This window comes from Tiliqua scincoides, chromosome 2 (genome assembly GCF_035046505.1).
Source record: "Tiliqua scincoides isolate rTilSci1 chromosome 2, rTilSci1.hap2, whole genome shotgun sequence".
Lineage (NCBI taxonomy): Eukaryota > Metazoa > Chordata > Lepidosauria > Squamata > Scincidae > Tiliqua > Tiliqua scincoides.
In genome coordinates this window covers 131,140,450-131,157,357 of record NC_089822.1, presented here as the reverse complement: position 1 = coordinate 131,157,357, position 16,908 = coordinate 131,140,450, and the positions used below count along the sequence as shown (strand labels likewise).

Here is a 16,908-nt window from a genome sequence, read left to right as displayed (position 1 = left end):
CCTATGCATGTCCACTCAGAAGCCAGTCCTATTATATTAATGGGGTCAACTCCTCAGGCTGCAATCCTATCCACACTTACCTGGGAGCAAGCCCCATTGACTGCAGTGGGTTTTGCTTCTGAGTAGACATGCACAGGCTTGGGCTGTTCCGCATCTGCTTCAGAGGTGGAGCGTCATATGTCGGAGAGCTCGCTTTCCCAGCAATGCTTTGTGCCACATCTGCACCATGTGTACAGTACATTCATTCTGGCTGGTGCCAACCGTGACGGCTCAAGAGTCTGTGCCACTGATTTTGGCTGTGGGGCGGGCGCTAGGACCCAACGGGGGGCTGTTGGCAGCGAGCGCGCCGGCTTTAGGACCCAGCGAGCGCCGCGGGACTGGAGCGCTGGTGGTGGATACACCTGTGCCCAGGGCGGCGGAGTTTCCCGCTGCCTCGCCCGGGGTCGGCTGCAGGTGAGAAGTCCGGTTGGGGCTGTTCCGCCTCTTGGCTCCACCCAGCAGGCGGCGGCCGGGGCTCTCGCCGCACCTCCGGCTCCAGCGTGGGCACGCAGAGCGGGAGCGCATCTCCAGCCGGGGGCTGCCCCAGCTCCGCTTGAGGTGAGTGGGGCTGAGGTTCTCGGTGGGTCCGCGGAGCGCGGCTCGAGGGACCGGGAGGAGGAGGATCCCAAGGCGGGGGGTCCCTCCGGAGCAGGTTCAGCTTGTCTCCCTACTGTTGGGGTCCCTGATCCGGGTAGGAAGGGATGATCAGAGGGGAGTGAACTCGGAGGCTTTCTCCTTTGGAGAGGCATTGCATTGGGGTCAACTGGGGGGGGGGTGATCAGTGACTTCAGATGCTTGGGGTCAACTGGGGGGTGATCAGTGACCTCAGATGCTTTCTCCTTTGGGGAGGCATTGCATTGGAGTCAACTTGGGGGGCTGATCAGTGACCTCAGATGCTTTCTCCTTTGGGGAGGCATTGCAATGGGGTCAAAGTGGTGGTGGGGCTACTCCATGAGGGGAGGGAGAGATCTTGAAATGGGGGGCATGAGATAGAGCAGGGATACACTGGGGTAGGAACGAAGCAGTCACCCTATTAGGCTGTTTTCACCCATGACCCTGAAAGTGCCTTTTTCTTTTTGGTGCTCAGTCTGGTAGGGTGACTTCCAGAGGTCCAACCCTTGTGGGTCCATTGTGGCCAAAACCGCCAAGTGGCTTTGGAGACTTTCCAGGATCACATTGTCAGCCTTGGTAATCTAGAACTCATTTCACCAGCTCAGCAATTTTCAACTGTGCCATGGCACACCGGTGTGCCACAAATAGTCTGCTGGAGTGTGTGTGCAGCAGGAGTTTAGGGGAGGGTCCTGTATTAGTAGGGCCATTGGGGGGATATGTACCTCTCCCCAGCTGGCAGTGTGGTGTGCTTTCTCAATTGTCAAAAAACTGCCTTGAAAATTTTAACACTTTCTCCGTGTGTGGTGAGAACAAAAAGGTTGAAAACCGCTGCACTAGATGGTTGATTATTCTTTGTTAGAGTCTGTGTAAAATCATATACCTGCACCATTGTTGGGGGTGTATGTGTGTGATATAAACCATCATGTAATGCAAAAGGAGGAACAGTCTTAAATGGTCTCTCTTGTATTTCTTGACCTCCAAGTCCACTTTTTCAGTCATTCTTTCTATCTATGCATGTAATTACTTTGCCCTGAAGATATCATTCACTCATCTGATGCCTCCAGTTCATGACAGCTTATTCTGCAAAATGAATGCGCTGGCATTTAAGATGTCGCAAGATGTTTTGGAGTTTGTTTATTTTCAATTGGATACAACTTTTTAGACTTGGACTGGCATTTAACTTGCAGGTCCCACATTACAAATCTGGGCACATTTCTTATCGTATAGGTCTGTCTCTCCTTTATTGTTCTTCTGCCTCTTGGCTCTCTCTTAGAATATTCTCAATTAACACATTAATAAGAGCAGTGATAGCTCTACTGTAACCCATCTTCGTTGGACCCTTGTTTAATCCAACCATGTGTGATACCAACTCTACTTCCTCACATGTGTCCAGTGTTCGTTGTGTATACACCTGATCACTGGTTAGCTGGTTCTGAAACAATGCAAAGTTTGAACCCTGCAAAGTTTGTTTGACCCAAGGAAAGAGTGGATGAAAAAGTGAGCTTTATGCGGTAGGACTGCCAAAGTGCCCCATGTGTGTTCCAGGACTGATCCTTATTTCAAGTTTTGAACCTTTTGAGGGTATGAATGGATATTCCCTTCTTCTAAGTGCTGTTACTTGGATCAAACAGCTGCTCCAAAAAAATAACTGTGTGGCAACTTTCAGTTTCCTTTTTATTGTAAGAACAAGCATTACTTCAGTAATCTTGCCAACCACAGTGTACAGTAGTATCACTAGTAGCATTGGCATTTTATTGCAGATGCAGGCTGAGAGAAGGTTGCCTTGGCACACTGATGTGCCACTAATGGTCCACAGGTGTGCTGCAGGAGTTTGGGGGAGGGTCATTTGTTGGTAGGGCCATGGGGAAATGGGAGCCCCCCACCAGCAGCACGGTGTGCCTTGGCAACTGTAAAAAACTGGTGGTGTGCCTTGACAATTTCATTGCCTTGTCAGTGTGCCATGAGATGAAAAAGGTTGAGAATCGCTGGACTAAGTAGTGAGTTTGTGACAGAGATGAGACTGGAATTTGGAACAACATGGTTTATAGCTCAGTCTTGCTGTGCTAACTTCATAACTCTGCAGTTTTATGACAGGCTGCTAAGGGACCAGTGAGCAAACAGGTGGAAACAAGGCTCATTCCAAGCTAAAACTTAGAACCAGTTTTTCCCCCCAGCCTATCTGCAGAGAAGAAAAGTGAGTTGAGTGCCAACTGTGAGGATGGGGGGGGGGAGTGAGCATGCTGGAGAGCTGCTTTTGTCTAATCTGCAAAACTAGGCAGATGGAGAAAAACACCATTGCTGTACTTACCACTGTCTGCAGGTCAAGCTGCTGTTAAAGGGACAGTAAAACTGTTGGCAACCCTGGATGTGAAGTGGTGGTATATTAATAGTAAGAATAAGGGCTAGATCCCATGTGTTTTCAGCAAAGTTCATAAGAGCAATAACCGGGTTTCAGTGTTGTCCTCTCTGCATGTAAGGTTATGGTTCTTCCACCTTTCTTTGCTGTAAGCTTCCTGTCTTCTGACTTCAGCCTTACTCTTTACTATGGCTGTGTTTTTGTAAGTACAGTAATTTTTTTTTTTTTACAGGTTTAATGTGAAGTTATTTGTTGTGATTTTAGAAGGGTTTTTTAAACTTCCATTTGCATCTAGATGTGGCAGTTCCAAACTGATGTACTGGGATCCATCAGTGAATCATTGTGTTCAAAATCAGGGATGCCAATTAACAGTCCATGATTCTGCCCCCATATTGACTCAATTTGGCTCTGAAATGTTGTACCAGGTTTTAGTTAAGGTGTGTAAAAGATTTGTTCACAACTTCACCTTGTAGAGAGAACAGAAGTGCTTTTAAAATAATGGATTCCACGTATCTACATCTTTGTAGGTTACAAGTGAGCGTATTAGCAGATGTAACAATGTATCTGAGTGTGTGTGCTCTATAATTGGGAAGCCCTTCCTAGCAGATGATGCTAACTTAATTATGAGAGTTGACCTCTTCTGTGAGGTCTAGTGTTTGCAGGGAAAAAAAAAACACTTCTGGTTTCTGATCCACTTTTCTGGTGGATAGGATGCTGACTCGCAAAGGAATACAAATATTGACTATCCTGGTTCAGTACGGGGCACGGTGAGTATCTAGAAAAGCTGGTGTTTCCTGTTTAAAGGGTGGGAATTGACAGGTTCTCTCATCTTGCTCCTTGATAAAGGCAGAACTGTCTCTGGGGCACTTGCCTCAGTGAAAACATTTTAGGGACTGATGTTTTAAGAGTAGCTTCTCTTTGGAAATGAATTTGCAAGACCAGGACTGCGACTCCTCTGTTTTCCCCATTCTAAGCAGGGACTGTGTTCTGTCCACCAGGGCCTAGGAGAGAGGGGTAAAGGGGATAATTTGTACCCAGGCCCAGAATCAAAAAGTGAGCCCAAGAGCCAAAGGAGGGGACCCAGAAATTTCCTGGGATCTTGCATTTTCCTATCTGTGTAGATAGACTTGTTGACCGCATGGGATGCTGGGAACACTATCGCGAGCGCAGTGCTGTAGCTAAGGGGGTGTAGGGGGTAGCAGTGGCACCGGGCATCAAGCTTTAGGGGGGCAACAAGCTGAGCTTGACACTAGTGACCAAAATTGTGAAAATCTTGGTATGTATGAATACCATGTTATATATCATTGGAAAGGTAATTTAATGCAAAATGCAATGAAACAAACTGCATTGGAATATCTGTATTCTATCAAAAGTTATAGCCGGTTAACCAGAAAATGAAAACATAACTGCCTTATGGAACAAAAAGTGGATTTTCTTAACTCAAAACTGGCCCATGAGACTGATTGTTCTGAGAGCCAATGAGATGTTATGATACAGCATGGAACCAATAAGGTGTTAATATGAGTCAACTCTCATTTCTATGTATCATAATACAGTTACCCCCGCTAACTGGGGGTAATAACAGGGGGGTAATAACTGTCCCTCTTCACCCCAGCAGAGTGTCTCAAACAAATCAGGCAACAGTTCTTATTTATTAACTTAATTAAATTTGATTTTGTCTTGGGGAAAGCTACAAATCTTTTTGATCCCAGGTAGCAAATAGCTGCCTTAGCTATGCCACTGGCTGGGGGGAGGAGGCAGAGCAAGTGTGTGGTGAGCTACTGGGGGGAGGAGGCAGGTTTTCCCCCAGTTTGCACTTTGTAAAAGCCCAGGTGTGATGTAACTTCTGATTGTGACATCACATCCGGGGCATCATTTGAAGCTTGGCACCGGGCTACATGATCATTAGCTATGCCACTGCATGAGCATGTAGCTGCAGCTACTGGCAAGCCATATATGCTGGGCCAACGAACGCATACATGACGCTCCTTAACACAGTGTCAAATTTGGGAGGAAACTAGACTGGTACAGGAGCTCTTTTGCTTGTGGATCTGCTTACCATGAAGGAGTGCATAGGAGCTCAGGGACAAAGCTGTAAGACTACAGCTGCTGCAGAAGCATGTTTTGGTACACGCAGGACATTTTCTATTCTAGTGAGAGCCTAAATACAATGATGCTAATTTTCTGCATGATTTTCTATATTTAAAAGATTTTGGAGACTTAGGAGTGTGTTTGGTTTTCTGTATTATTGTATCCAGCTGTATCAGTAATGTGTGCTGATCCCACACAGGTGGGTAGTCTTGGGCTCCAAAGACTTTTCTAGCTATCTCCACCCTCCCCCCACCTTGTTTCACCTCTCCCCACCTCCATTCTGCTCACCCATCACCACCCTCCCCCACTGTGTTTCACCCCACCTCCTTTGCAAAGGGGCCCAAAAGAAACTTTGTGCCCCTGATAAAATTCTTCTCAGAAGGTGTGCTGTCTGCTTTCTGTGTCTAAGGGCCAAACTGCTTGTTCTGCCCATAAGCATTTTTCCTTCTTTACATCTTCCTTTCAAGTAACCTTTGGAGCCCCCATCTGAATGGGATTTTGGCCTGCTGAGAAGGTAGCTGAGCCTTTTTCCTCAGTGTCAGTGACAGGTATTGCCTTAAATGCTTTCCTAAAGTACTGCTAGCACCAGGGCCAGAATTAAGCCAATTGAGCCCCATGCCTAAGGGGGCCTTGTGTGTCGAATACACACAACTACACATTTCAACAGTCACCTAGCACCACATTACCGGTTTTATAGAGAGCAGCAACAACTTTAATTTTCTTCTGAATTCTTAAAAAAATCAGTCATGTCTGTTTATACAGCTTCTATTTTGAAATTTTATTTCTGTCTCTGAGATTCTACATACTTGACAGGGAACCTTGGGCACAGTAAAAAATGTTTCCGATTGGGCCCTGCAGCTCCAAAGGACAACCCTGCCTTTGGAGCAAATTCAAAACATTTTTTTAGTACTTGCATGAAATGTGCTCCTTTTCTATCTTTTCTCCTACTCCCCCCCCCCCCAGCCTCCCTCTTACCTTGGCAGCTCTTCCTGGAAAAGAGTCAGGCTTTGCTCATAACATTACCTGTATTGTCTTGTACAAAGTGCTGGGCTTCTGTCATTCCAGCAGAGATTTATATACATTTCTGAGAATGTGGGGACGGCAGTAAATTGATGTGTAACAGAAGCATGGGAATCATAAATAAACTCTTGTTGTTCTACCATCTGAAACAGCACATTATTTTCTAACCATGTTTCTAGAAGGATTTTCAAGGGTTTCTAAGTGAGTAGATCAGTGATGGACAAGCTGCCTTGAAAAGACTGTATTTCCCCTCTAAAGCAGCACGAGAGTGCTGGGTCAGGTGCATACTTTCCTGGGTGTAAGTCCTTTTGAGTTCAGCGGAGCTTCCTTCTGAGTACACATGGATTGACTTGCACTGCAAGTTGGATTTTTTTTTTTGCTAAAGTGAAGGCTTTGTGTGGCTTTGACATAGGTAGCAATTCTGTAGGGCAAGTTTCTCTTGCTCTCTTCCCCAGTTACCAGAAGGTAGGAACTTACAGTCCCACCCAAATTAAGGGTTAACCTCAAGGCTAGCCAGCCTGCCTGGAAAGGTTAGCATCTGCTACTGGCTTAAAGATAAGCCTACCTTGTGTCCTCAGCTGATGCAAGACTAAACTTGTTAGATGGCTTCCTTGGTTAGATGGCTTACCTTGAACAGTCATCAGCCAATTTTCACTTGGTAGGGAGGAGAGCCTGAAGACTTAACCAGGAGCAGCTGGAGATGGCACCAGCAGCAGGCTTTTGATAAGAGGGCCCAATCCTATCCAACTTTCCACCACCGGTGCAGCTGCAATGCAGCCTCTGTGACTGCCACCCCACCAAAGGATGCAGCACACACCCCATTTGCACTGCTGCACCGGCCCTGGAAAATTAGATAGGATTGGGCCCTAAGATTCTACAGTTCTGATCACTTTTTCTTCTAGGTAGAAACTAATGGGAGAAAAATCGTCAATGATCACATCACCCTAAACTCTTACAGACTGAGGGAGCAGAGAGATGGGGCAGACCCACAGAATATTATTATTTTATTTTATTAATTTATACCCCGCCTTTTTGCCCAACGGGCACACAAAAAGAATAACTTCTTGCTGTGTGACCCCATGGCAAAGGAGGGGAGCGCTTTGATTTTGAATGGATCCATGGCAATTCCTATAGTGATTCTGAAGTTGGGCTTCAGAGATAATTTTACACATGCGCAAAGAGCCTGCTTCTTGCCCTGTCTCCCGGTGGGGGTGAACTGACCACCACCACCTCTTCAGCTGTAGGGCAAAAGGGCTTTTTTCTAGCAGGGATCTAACTTTATGAATAAGTCCATTATACTGTATTGGCAAGCTTGTATTTAGCAGGCTTGTAGTTTTCTCATAGGTTCGTACTGGAGCACTTTGTTGTGGAAATCAGTTTAATCGAACAGCAGTGGGAGTAGAGCTAGTTTTTGGTCTCGGGCCCTAATAATAGCTTGCTGTTGATTCCCAAGCTTATCATTGGGGCTGACTGCACAATACATGAAGCATGTCGTTTGTCACTTAAGCATTTGGCTTCTTGTTTCTGAAGTTGCAGCCCAGAGGAGAGCGAACCAAATACAGGACTGCAGCGAGGCAACAGGTTAAATCCCATTCTCCCCACCCATGCTGCAGCCACAGTCCTGATTGTACAAGCACACTTCCATGACTGCCATTTAGGAAAGAAAAAACCAAGCACACAAGGCTCATTGACTTGTTCCCTGTGGAAGGGCGCATGGTTTATAAACTAATCTCTCTTGAGAGCCAATATAATACAGTGGCTTTCAAAATTGGCGAGAAAGGAAATTTTTCATATTTGTTTGTTAGGGAAACTTTACATGTTGCAGATTTCTGTAAAGGTTTCTGGAGTGTATTCCATGGTGCACACATGGAGCTCCACAAGGCACTAGTTAGTATGGTTGTGCGTTGCTGTTGTCCTGGATGGAAGGCATGAACCTCTGTAGCTGCTGCTTCCACGGGAACTTGTCCACCGTTGGCTGACCTTGTTGAGGAGAACCCAGGCATCTGAAGGACGCAGTTTGATAGCCACTTGCATAGGGTGCGCTGCACCTCGGTTGTTGCATGTTTACTCAGTAATTAGTCATCATTTGCTCAAAAGGCTTGCTGGCAGGCAAGGGCGCATAGCATTGTGGCCCAGGACTTGGATCCCAGGAGATTAAATTGTGAATTTTGTTGGTTGACCTTGGATAAATTGACTTTGTTGTTCTTAGTTGTTCATCTGTAAAATGGGGGAAGCGGTCTCCTAGTTCCACATGATCTTTGGGAGGAAGAACTTGCCTCACATGCGGAGAGGGGGAGCTATCCTGAGTTGTTTGGTGGAAGGCTGGGATAAAATGAGTAGAACGTCAGCAGAGATGTTGTCGATGTTATAGGTACGCAAAACAATGATTAAAAAATAAGATATGGACCTCTCCAACTGTGGAGCGCTGGTAACACTAGGAGGGGGACTAGCAGGGTTCTTCTGTAGCAACCACAGTTCATAGCCTGAGCTCTTGGAAAACCTAGTTACCTTGAAACGTTGACGCATTTAGAAGGATAGCATCCCTATCACCCGTAGCCAAAGGATTGCAAGTGTACCTTGATCTCTCAAAGATGATCTTTTACTGAAATCTGTCATCCCTAAGCCATTTTATGAAATGCCACTGCAAAAGTGTAAGGGGTGCGCCTTCCAGTTTTTGGCTGGTCATCCACTGGATACATTTTGCTGAGTAAGAGTTAAAGTCCTACATGCAGTGTGATGATGTGGGCATCTGCTATTCTTGATTTAATTTTAAAAACAAATAAACCCTTACCTTCATGGTTGACAAGAAGAACTTTATGGTCGTGCCAGCCATTGCCTCTCTTTTGTCTGCCCTGTGCTTTTTTTAACCTGGGTTTTCTTTCTGTTTCTCATCAACTAAAGTGTGTGTGCTAAGCAGAATTCCATACTAAACAACCCTCAGTTAATTTTTGCAGTATTAAACATAAATGCTCTGCTAATGAAGCCTTATGCTGTCTTGATGGTATAAATGATGCACTTGAATACTGGAGGGAGCACATAAGGGTACAAGATCCCCCCCCCCTCTTCTTAAATGTAAAAACAACTTCAGGGGTTAGGTGAACTGGATTGGATTTTAGTGCTGAGGATTTTTACACACACCCCAGTTGTGCACATGCACAGATGCTCCCAAAAATGTTTCCCCTTATATGGGGAATCTTAAAGATATCTGATGGAAAGTCAACAGAAGCTCCATATACAACCAGCTAAGGTTTCCTCAGGACTAGTGGATGGGGCCGTGGCTCATGGTAGAAACCTGCTTTTCATGCAGAAAGTCCTAGTTATCATCCCTGGCATACTCGGAAGGGCCGACAGTCCCTTCTACCTGGAACCCCGAAGTGCTGTGCTGGTCAATGTAGGCAGTGCTGAAATCGATGGACCAAGGGTCCAACTCAGTAAATGGCAGCATGCAAGCTCTGTAATGGACTTTCTACCTTCCTCATTTAGGAGTGCTCTCTCACTTCAGCTTTGCCTTCAGGTGAATGGCTCACTTAGGAGCCAAAACATTTTGTGACTTCAATGTATTTGTGAAAATCAGTGTCAGCCATGACCTTTCTGCCTCAAAGTTTGCTCGCTTGACCACCAAGAGGAAGCTTATGACTACTGCAAGGGAGTGGCAACAGGATACAAGTGCAGTATCTTGTTGTCTTGTGTACTCCCTGAGGCATCTGGCGGGTCACTGTGGGATACAGGAAGCTGCACTAGATAGGCCCTGGGCCTGATCCAGCCAGGCTCTTATTTTCTTATTATCCTTAGACGTTTGTAGCTTCCTCCTTGATGTCATTCAGTACCAGACAGAATTCTAGCAAGTTTGAACTTGCCAGTTATTCAGCCTTCTTCTTTCTCTTTCCAGCTTAGATATGCTGTTGGTTTGTCTTTGATCTCCTGCTTTCATTTATATTTGTTTTAAAACATTGTTTTATTCTGCCATTCCCTTTTGTCATAAAAGGCCCAAGGTTGCTAATGGTGTAAAAAAACTGCAATAAAACACAAAATTGCCAAAAGCTAACTGTAAGAAGAATAGCAGCAGACGGAAAACCACAAATTATAAAATCAAGAAAGCAGTGCAAAACAAACAACCTTGAGCCCCAGCTAGAAGACCAACAGGGAAAGTCAAGTTCTTCATTCAGCAGGGAAGGGGTTCTGTAACTGGTACTACTACAAAGAGGGTCTTTTGCCTTCTTGTCCAACTGAATTTCAGATAATGGCAGCCCACGCTAGAAGGCCTCCCAGTGACCTTAGGGGATGGGCAGCCCATATGGGAAGAGGTGTCCTTCAGATCCCTCGTCTCTAAGCCATAAAGGGTTTTAAAGGTCAGCATCAGCTCCCTGCATCATGCCCAGAAACAAACCCATAGACAGTGGAGGAGAACTGGTCTGACAGTCAAATCTCCTAGTCCCAATGACCATACAAGCTGGTATGCTCTTGCACTAAATGCCATTTCTGAATTGTGTCACCAATGCGTAGTCCACTATGGTGAGGTGTGATTGATTCAAGTATGGTTGCAGCTCATGCACCAGCCCAAGATGAACTAAGGCATTGCTCCATCGTCATCATCGTTGTCGTCCCCCAGCACCCCTCACACTTTGTCTTCCAGAAGAAGCATGGAATCCAGGAGGATCCCCAGATTACAACTTGCTCCTGCTGATCAATTTAATTTGTCTGAGACATTGGTTGATTTGATTGACAAAATCAATTTGTTGATTTTTAGTTTTGTTGCTTTTAGTTGCCTTAGAAATTGTTTGACCTCTTGTGAGCTGCTCTGAGTACTACATATTGCAAATATCGCCCGGAATGATGGGACATAAATAACTTTAATAAATAAATCAATTGCAATATGTGACCTGGGGCCAACATATCTAAGACTGTTGTCTCCTCCATCTACCTTCTACTCTTAACCATTAATTATCTCACTTTATCCCAAAGGCTCTTGGCATGGTTAGTGGCATGACAGATGTAGCCGTGTTGTAGTGTCTGAGATTTGTCTTCTGGCCTTTTCAAGTAGAAGACTCACTATGGGCCTTAAGGGTCTGCTGTCATGGTTGCTGCTGCAGTGGGGGAAGTAGTTGTGGGTTCAGCTCCAAATGTGTTCCTATTTTGGCGTGAAGGTGAATCATCATTTAAAGGCTTCAGTGACTAATTGTCTTTCCTTTGGTCAGAATTGCCCAGCATTGTTTACAGGCACTTCTCAGGGGAAAAACATGGTGCCATTTGCTTGTCTGGCTTACTTTATTTGAAATGGAAGCCTTGACTGCAGTGGTGGGAGAGTGCTTTTTCACAAATGCATGATAAAGCGATTCCTCCATGCAGGTGCAGTCTTTCGGTGTGGACTGACGTATGCAAGGTAGGGTTTCTCTTCGCATTTGTTTCATATAAGCATACATGCTCACATGAAACAGGAAGCAATTACCTCTTAAGATAGTACTCTTTATTCACTGAATAAATCCTGTCTGATACTGAGCCTCTGACCCACAACTTATGTGATAGGCAGGTTTAGGGCTGCATCCGGGTGTTGTGTCTTCATGGTGTGTGTGTGTTTGATCTTTGAGGGCACTTAAAACTAGTGATGGGCAAGCTCTGCTCATGGTTATTTGTTATTTGGCTTGGTAATTATGAGCTTTCTCATGAGTGTCTGAGGGAGAAGGAAGGTCTTCTCTTTCTGATAATGGTGGTACATGTGTGCCTCTGGGCTTCCCAGAAGTATCTTGTTGGTCATTATAGACATACTTGACTTGTCTAGATGCACCTAAGGTACTCTTCTGTTCCTATGACAGTGCTATGCCACATTGACTATTATCTTGCCTTCTGGGACGTAGTGCCCAACACCAGCCTTGACCGAGAGCCACTTGAACATTCAAGCCAGCCCCCATCAGCACCTATCTGAGAATGGCTTTAGAACTGGATGAAAAATGATCACCACAAAGTTAAGCTACGTAGAAACAGAATTGTGGAGAGAAAAACAAAAGGTGGTTTTTGGTCAGGTCGTCTGTTGTGAACTATGTGACCAGATCAGCATTCAGCTACTGCAATTTGAAATGATACGAAAGAGTTTGCAGCTATGGCATCCTGTGGTCAAAACCGAATGCCTTAAAATGCTTGCTGTTCCTTGTTTGCGTTGATTTAAAGGCACACCACTACTGTCTGAGATTTTGCATTGTCTGAGTTCATTATGGTTTTCTCTAGAAGTAGCCACTAAGAACAATTAATATCACTTGCTTAGTCTGTTGTCCCATAGGGAGCGTGTTGGTGGACTGATCCTCTTTAGAAAGGACATTGTGGCCAGAACCTCTACCTCTTTTTAATTGAATTATGTCATATCCATGAGACTTTTAAAAAGGGGTGGTCATTCTCCAGGGTGCTTGCAATCTAAATTTCAATGGGGGGGCCAATTAAGAGAGGGCAGAGTTAGGTTTCGTTTGGTTAGAGGTAAGCATGAAATGGGAGAGGGGGGTCTATACTGCTTTCAGTCCTGGTGGCGTCTGCCTGGTTTGTCTCCTGCTTATACCACCTTACCATTTTTTTGTTGATTTCCTTGTTATGAATTCTTAGGAGTGGTGTACTCCCACAACATCTGGGTCTGTGTGTCTTCAAGTATACCTACAAAGAGGAAACGACTACCCCCCCCCCACATAAAACTCTGTTCCACTTCTAGCTATAAGTGATGAGTATTATGGAGAAGTTGGGGCCAGCAGCTAAGCTTTCAATGACTGCTCAGCTTGCACTCAGATTGCACAGGAAGAATTCATGTGACAGCTTATGGGGGGAGTGGAGGGAAATGTCAGGCTTTCCAATAGCCATATCTGCTTTTTGCAGGTATCTAGTTTTAGGGAAGCAACATTTTACTGACAACCATTAAATCAAATATCATCTGAAGATCTTTGCAGTGTGATTTTTTTTTCCCCCCTGACTTGTAGCAGTGATTTTTCACAGGCTGTAATTTAGATATTTCCAGATATGGCTATTAGTAAGAACTTTGTTTTATCAGCAGTATCTTGAGATGTTAATCTGCAGTTCCAGTACTGAGTAACCTTTTCCTCCAAGTTGGCTCTGACTAGCTTCAAAGCCTAGAAGAGATGCTGGATAGCTGGTGGGTTAGGTGCTAAAAATTGCTTCTGATTTTTTTTTTTTCCTGCATGAAGTTGGGCTTTCAGGCTCAAATCCTGAGTCTACAGCTTTCATCCTTTAAAACAATTTTTCCAGTAGGAAAGGATGCCTACTGCCCAATCCTGTGCAGAGTTGGGTACACTATGAGGTTTAAAGTCGGGGCCAGCCTAGCCATGAAGTAAATGATGCAACTCACATCAGGAAGGGTGATGGGGGGAGTGGTAGATTTAGGGCGCTCTTCTCCTTGAGGTGCTGCTACCTCCCTCCAGCCTACTGTGGACATGAGCCTCATTGATCCTGCCTGCTGAAATTGAGTGGAAAGCGGGCAGTCCACTTCCTTTCCAGGCTTGCCACCTGACACTGCCCCAGGTCTGCCTCTGCTGTGGTGCTCACAGGGGAGCTTCTTCATTCATGGGATCCCTTTCAGTAGAACCACAGGTTTCATACTTACTTGTTTGGGAATGCGAGGGACCATGGTAAGAGGCTTCCCCTCCCCAGTATGCCATGGCAGAAGCAGTGGGCCTGGGACAGCATGGGGAGGGGAGCAAGGCCAGTTGTGTGATCCTGGACTTAAAGGGCTTAGGGCTTGGCACATATAATGCTGTTTAAGGTACTTCTGCAGAGACTAATCAACTCTGGCCACATTAAAATGGAGCTTTTGTTCTCTTTTAGAATGTGGTGATTTTATGTGGTGGTGACATCACCAGTCTGAGATGTGTATGTGACTCATCCAGGCTGCCCTAGTGAGGAGACAACGCTCTGAATTTTTGTTTTGTTCCAGCCATATCCCACCTTTAGTTCTCAAGGAAACAGACATCCACTACATGCTTAAAGCAATTTAAAGCTGAAACTGACAATTGAGCAAAACCAGTGCCCCACAGCAGTACACCTTTGTGTGGGAAAGATACTTAAGTATTCAATGGCACACTCGAAACCCACAGGATAAGCACTCCATTGTTGCTTCCCAACGCGCACACATTCTGTGAAAAGTACCCATTGCCATGTGGATTTATGTATATTTGGGCTGCGCTTTAGATTTCTCCGTGTGTGCAACATTGCATGGGCTGCTGAAAATCTCTCACTTTTGTAGTACTGTATTTAGAACATCACATTTCTAGTCACCCTGCATGTGGATCCTGTCAAGCAGTCTCTGCAAAAGATTTCAGCCTTAAACAGCTTTGCTTGCCTTCTATCATTAGGGCCCTTTGGAGACCCCTGCTCTAGGTGATGGTGTGAAGAATTTACTATAGGCTGGAGTGGATAAAATGTTGCTCTGATCCAGCCCATCCCATGGAAGGCAGCACAAAAGTGTTTGTCCTCTTTCCATGTGGGAATGGAATATGGAGCAGCCAGGTGTAGAACCTGTCAGTGACAGCTGTAGAAGCACATACGTTATGGGGAGGGGAGAAATGTTAAGGATTAGTGTTTAGTAAAACTAGTCTTTGAGCTTGCATGGGGTTGTACTGCATTACTCCTTAAGATATTTAAATTCACTTGCAGAAGACTTTGGAGATCAAAATGTGTTGTGAATAAAAAGGTCAGTCCTTACTACACTGTGTGTGTTTGTAGTCAATGTGTGAATGTCTCATATGCATAATCTCCTGTGGATAAAATTGCACTGTTGACCTGAATCACAAAATTTGCAGTGATTTACCTACATATATGGATCTTGCACATTCTTGTGTAGATGAGAGGTGAAATAGGCATGGGGGATAGACTGGGATGTTCATATTGTCTTCCATGTAACAAGATGGATCGGGGCAAGTATTGTTTCCTCTGGCTCTAGACAGTATTTGTCTTATGTTGCTTTCAATTGTTTGTAAGCCATTTTGTGGGCTAGTATTGGTGCAACAATGGGCAATAAATATGTTCTAGCAGAAAAATCCATTCGCACGCTCTTATTTAACCAGGATTGCATTGGACACAAAGCCAACATACTCCACCACAGTTTCACATCAGAGCTGGAAAAACTATAGTTCCATCCACCTTTTAGAAAGCTTGTGGTGAGGCATCTAATCCCAGTCTGAATCTGTGATGGAGCTCTTGCATAACCTGTTTACCACAAGCAAACTGCAATACAGGAAGCGTTGGCAAAACCCAGTGGGGCTTGGCTCAAGACGAATCACCGAGTCACCACCCCCCCCCACGACCCAACTCGAAAGAATAACGGGGGCGCTTTCCAAGTCACCGAGTCACCCTTTAGTGCCTCAAATCAAGTAGCTCCCCCCTTTAAAAGCCCTCCATGGATAAAAGCGGGGCTGCTGCTGGGTAGTGTGTGTGTATCTGAGTTCCCTTTACTCACTCCCCTGATGTCCCCACCCATCTGTAAAGAGGGTAGAGGTGGTGGGAGGGAGGATGGTCACATGCAGCAGCTGGGAAGCTTACCTGGATGACCTGATTCTTGCAGTTCTACTCAGAAGTAGACCCTCTTTAGCTGCTCATTCAATGAGGCTTCCCCCTCTCCTGCTCCTCCTTCTGCCGACCCTCAGCAAATGAAAATATGAGAATGCTGATCCTTTGTCTAATGATCATTTATTCCTTCTTTCCTATCAGAGACAGGAAAAGAGAGTCCAATCCTGCCTCCCCCTCCTGTTCACATTAACCCTTTCCTTCTTCCTGGCTGGAATTCCCTACATAAGATCATAAGAACAGCCCCACTGGATCAGGCCATAGGCCCATCTAGTCCAGCTTCCTGTATCTCCACCAAATGCCCCAGGGAGCACACCAGAGAAATCCCTGCTGCTTGCCGTTGGGATGCTTGCCCCACAAGGTTTTCCACATGGCGAGAACGGTAAGCAAGCACTCCCAGATACAGGCAGACTTGAGTCAGCATGCGTGGGGACGGGTACCGAGTCAGGAGGGCCCTAACTTGAGTCAGATCTTCCACGCGTGCGACTCACAAGTTGCCCGAGTAACCCAAAATCACACATTTTTGCGACAAGTTCCCAACGCTAGGAAGCAAGTAGTTAGATGTGGTTGGGTGGATAGTAGGGTTGGACTCCCCAAGTCTTCTTTTTTATGTGCTGGTGGCTCAAGGATTTAAAAAAACTGACTGTAGTACTAACTAACTACTTCAGAAACCTGGACAGCACATAGAATACTTGTGTGCACGCGGGCACATAGTGTTGGTTGCCTCCTTGGGTTTTCTTCAATTCTACTTAACCCATTTTTGCCTGGCCCACAGGTGTACGCATTTAGTCCCTGTTGTGTATATGCAACATTGGGCAGAAATGGCTTAAGAAATTCTGTTCTATTTGCCGGTCCTCCGAAGCATGCAAATTACCAACATGCATATGATTCTGCAAATATGCTAGTGGAAAAGACTGTCTTTGTCAGCCATGCAGGAGTATAAAGTCTCGTGCTTGCTTCTTTGTTTGCTGTGTTTCCCTCCCCCCCCCCCCAATAGATAAACCTACTGAGCTGGTGATGCTGCAGATAACTGACTGTCTGTAGAGGTCCCCACTTGGGAAATCTTGCAAGGTTTTTCAAGCAACACAGGCACTGAGAAGAGTGCAATGAGATCTATGCATGTGTTCAACTTCTTGAATAAGTTTTTTTTTTGGGGGGGGGGGGGGCTTCAGTTGACTGTTCTGAATTTAGCAGAGTATAGCTGTATGAAATGCCTTGCCTTTTAAATAAAGGTTTTAGGA

The 16,908-nt window shown here is 45.3% G+C and overlaps 1 protein-coding gene across 1 annotated transcript in view; it reads left to right on the top strand.

The window, feature by feature from the left end:
* The first annotated feature begins 557 nt into the window (after positions 1–557).
* Positions 558–16,908, top strand: part of GALNT6 (polypeptide N-acetylgalactosaminyltransferase 6) — a 57,884-nt gene continuing 41,533 nt past the window's right edge. Inside the window, exon 1 of the mRNA XM_066614467.1 lies at positions 558–597. The gene's annotated coding sequence lies outside the window, so the exon portion shown is untranslated. The remainder of the gene's footprint in view (positions 598–16,908) is intronic.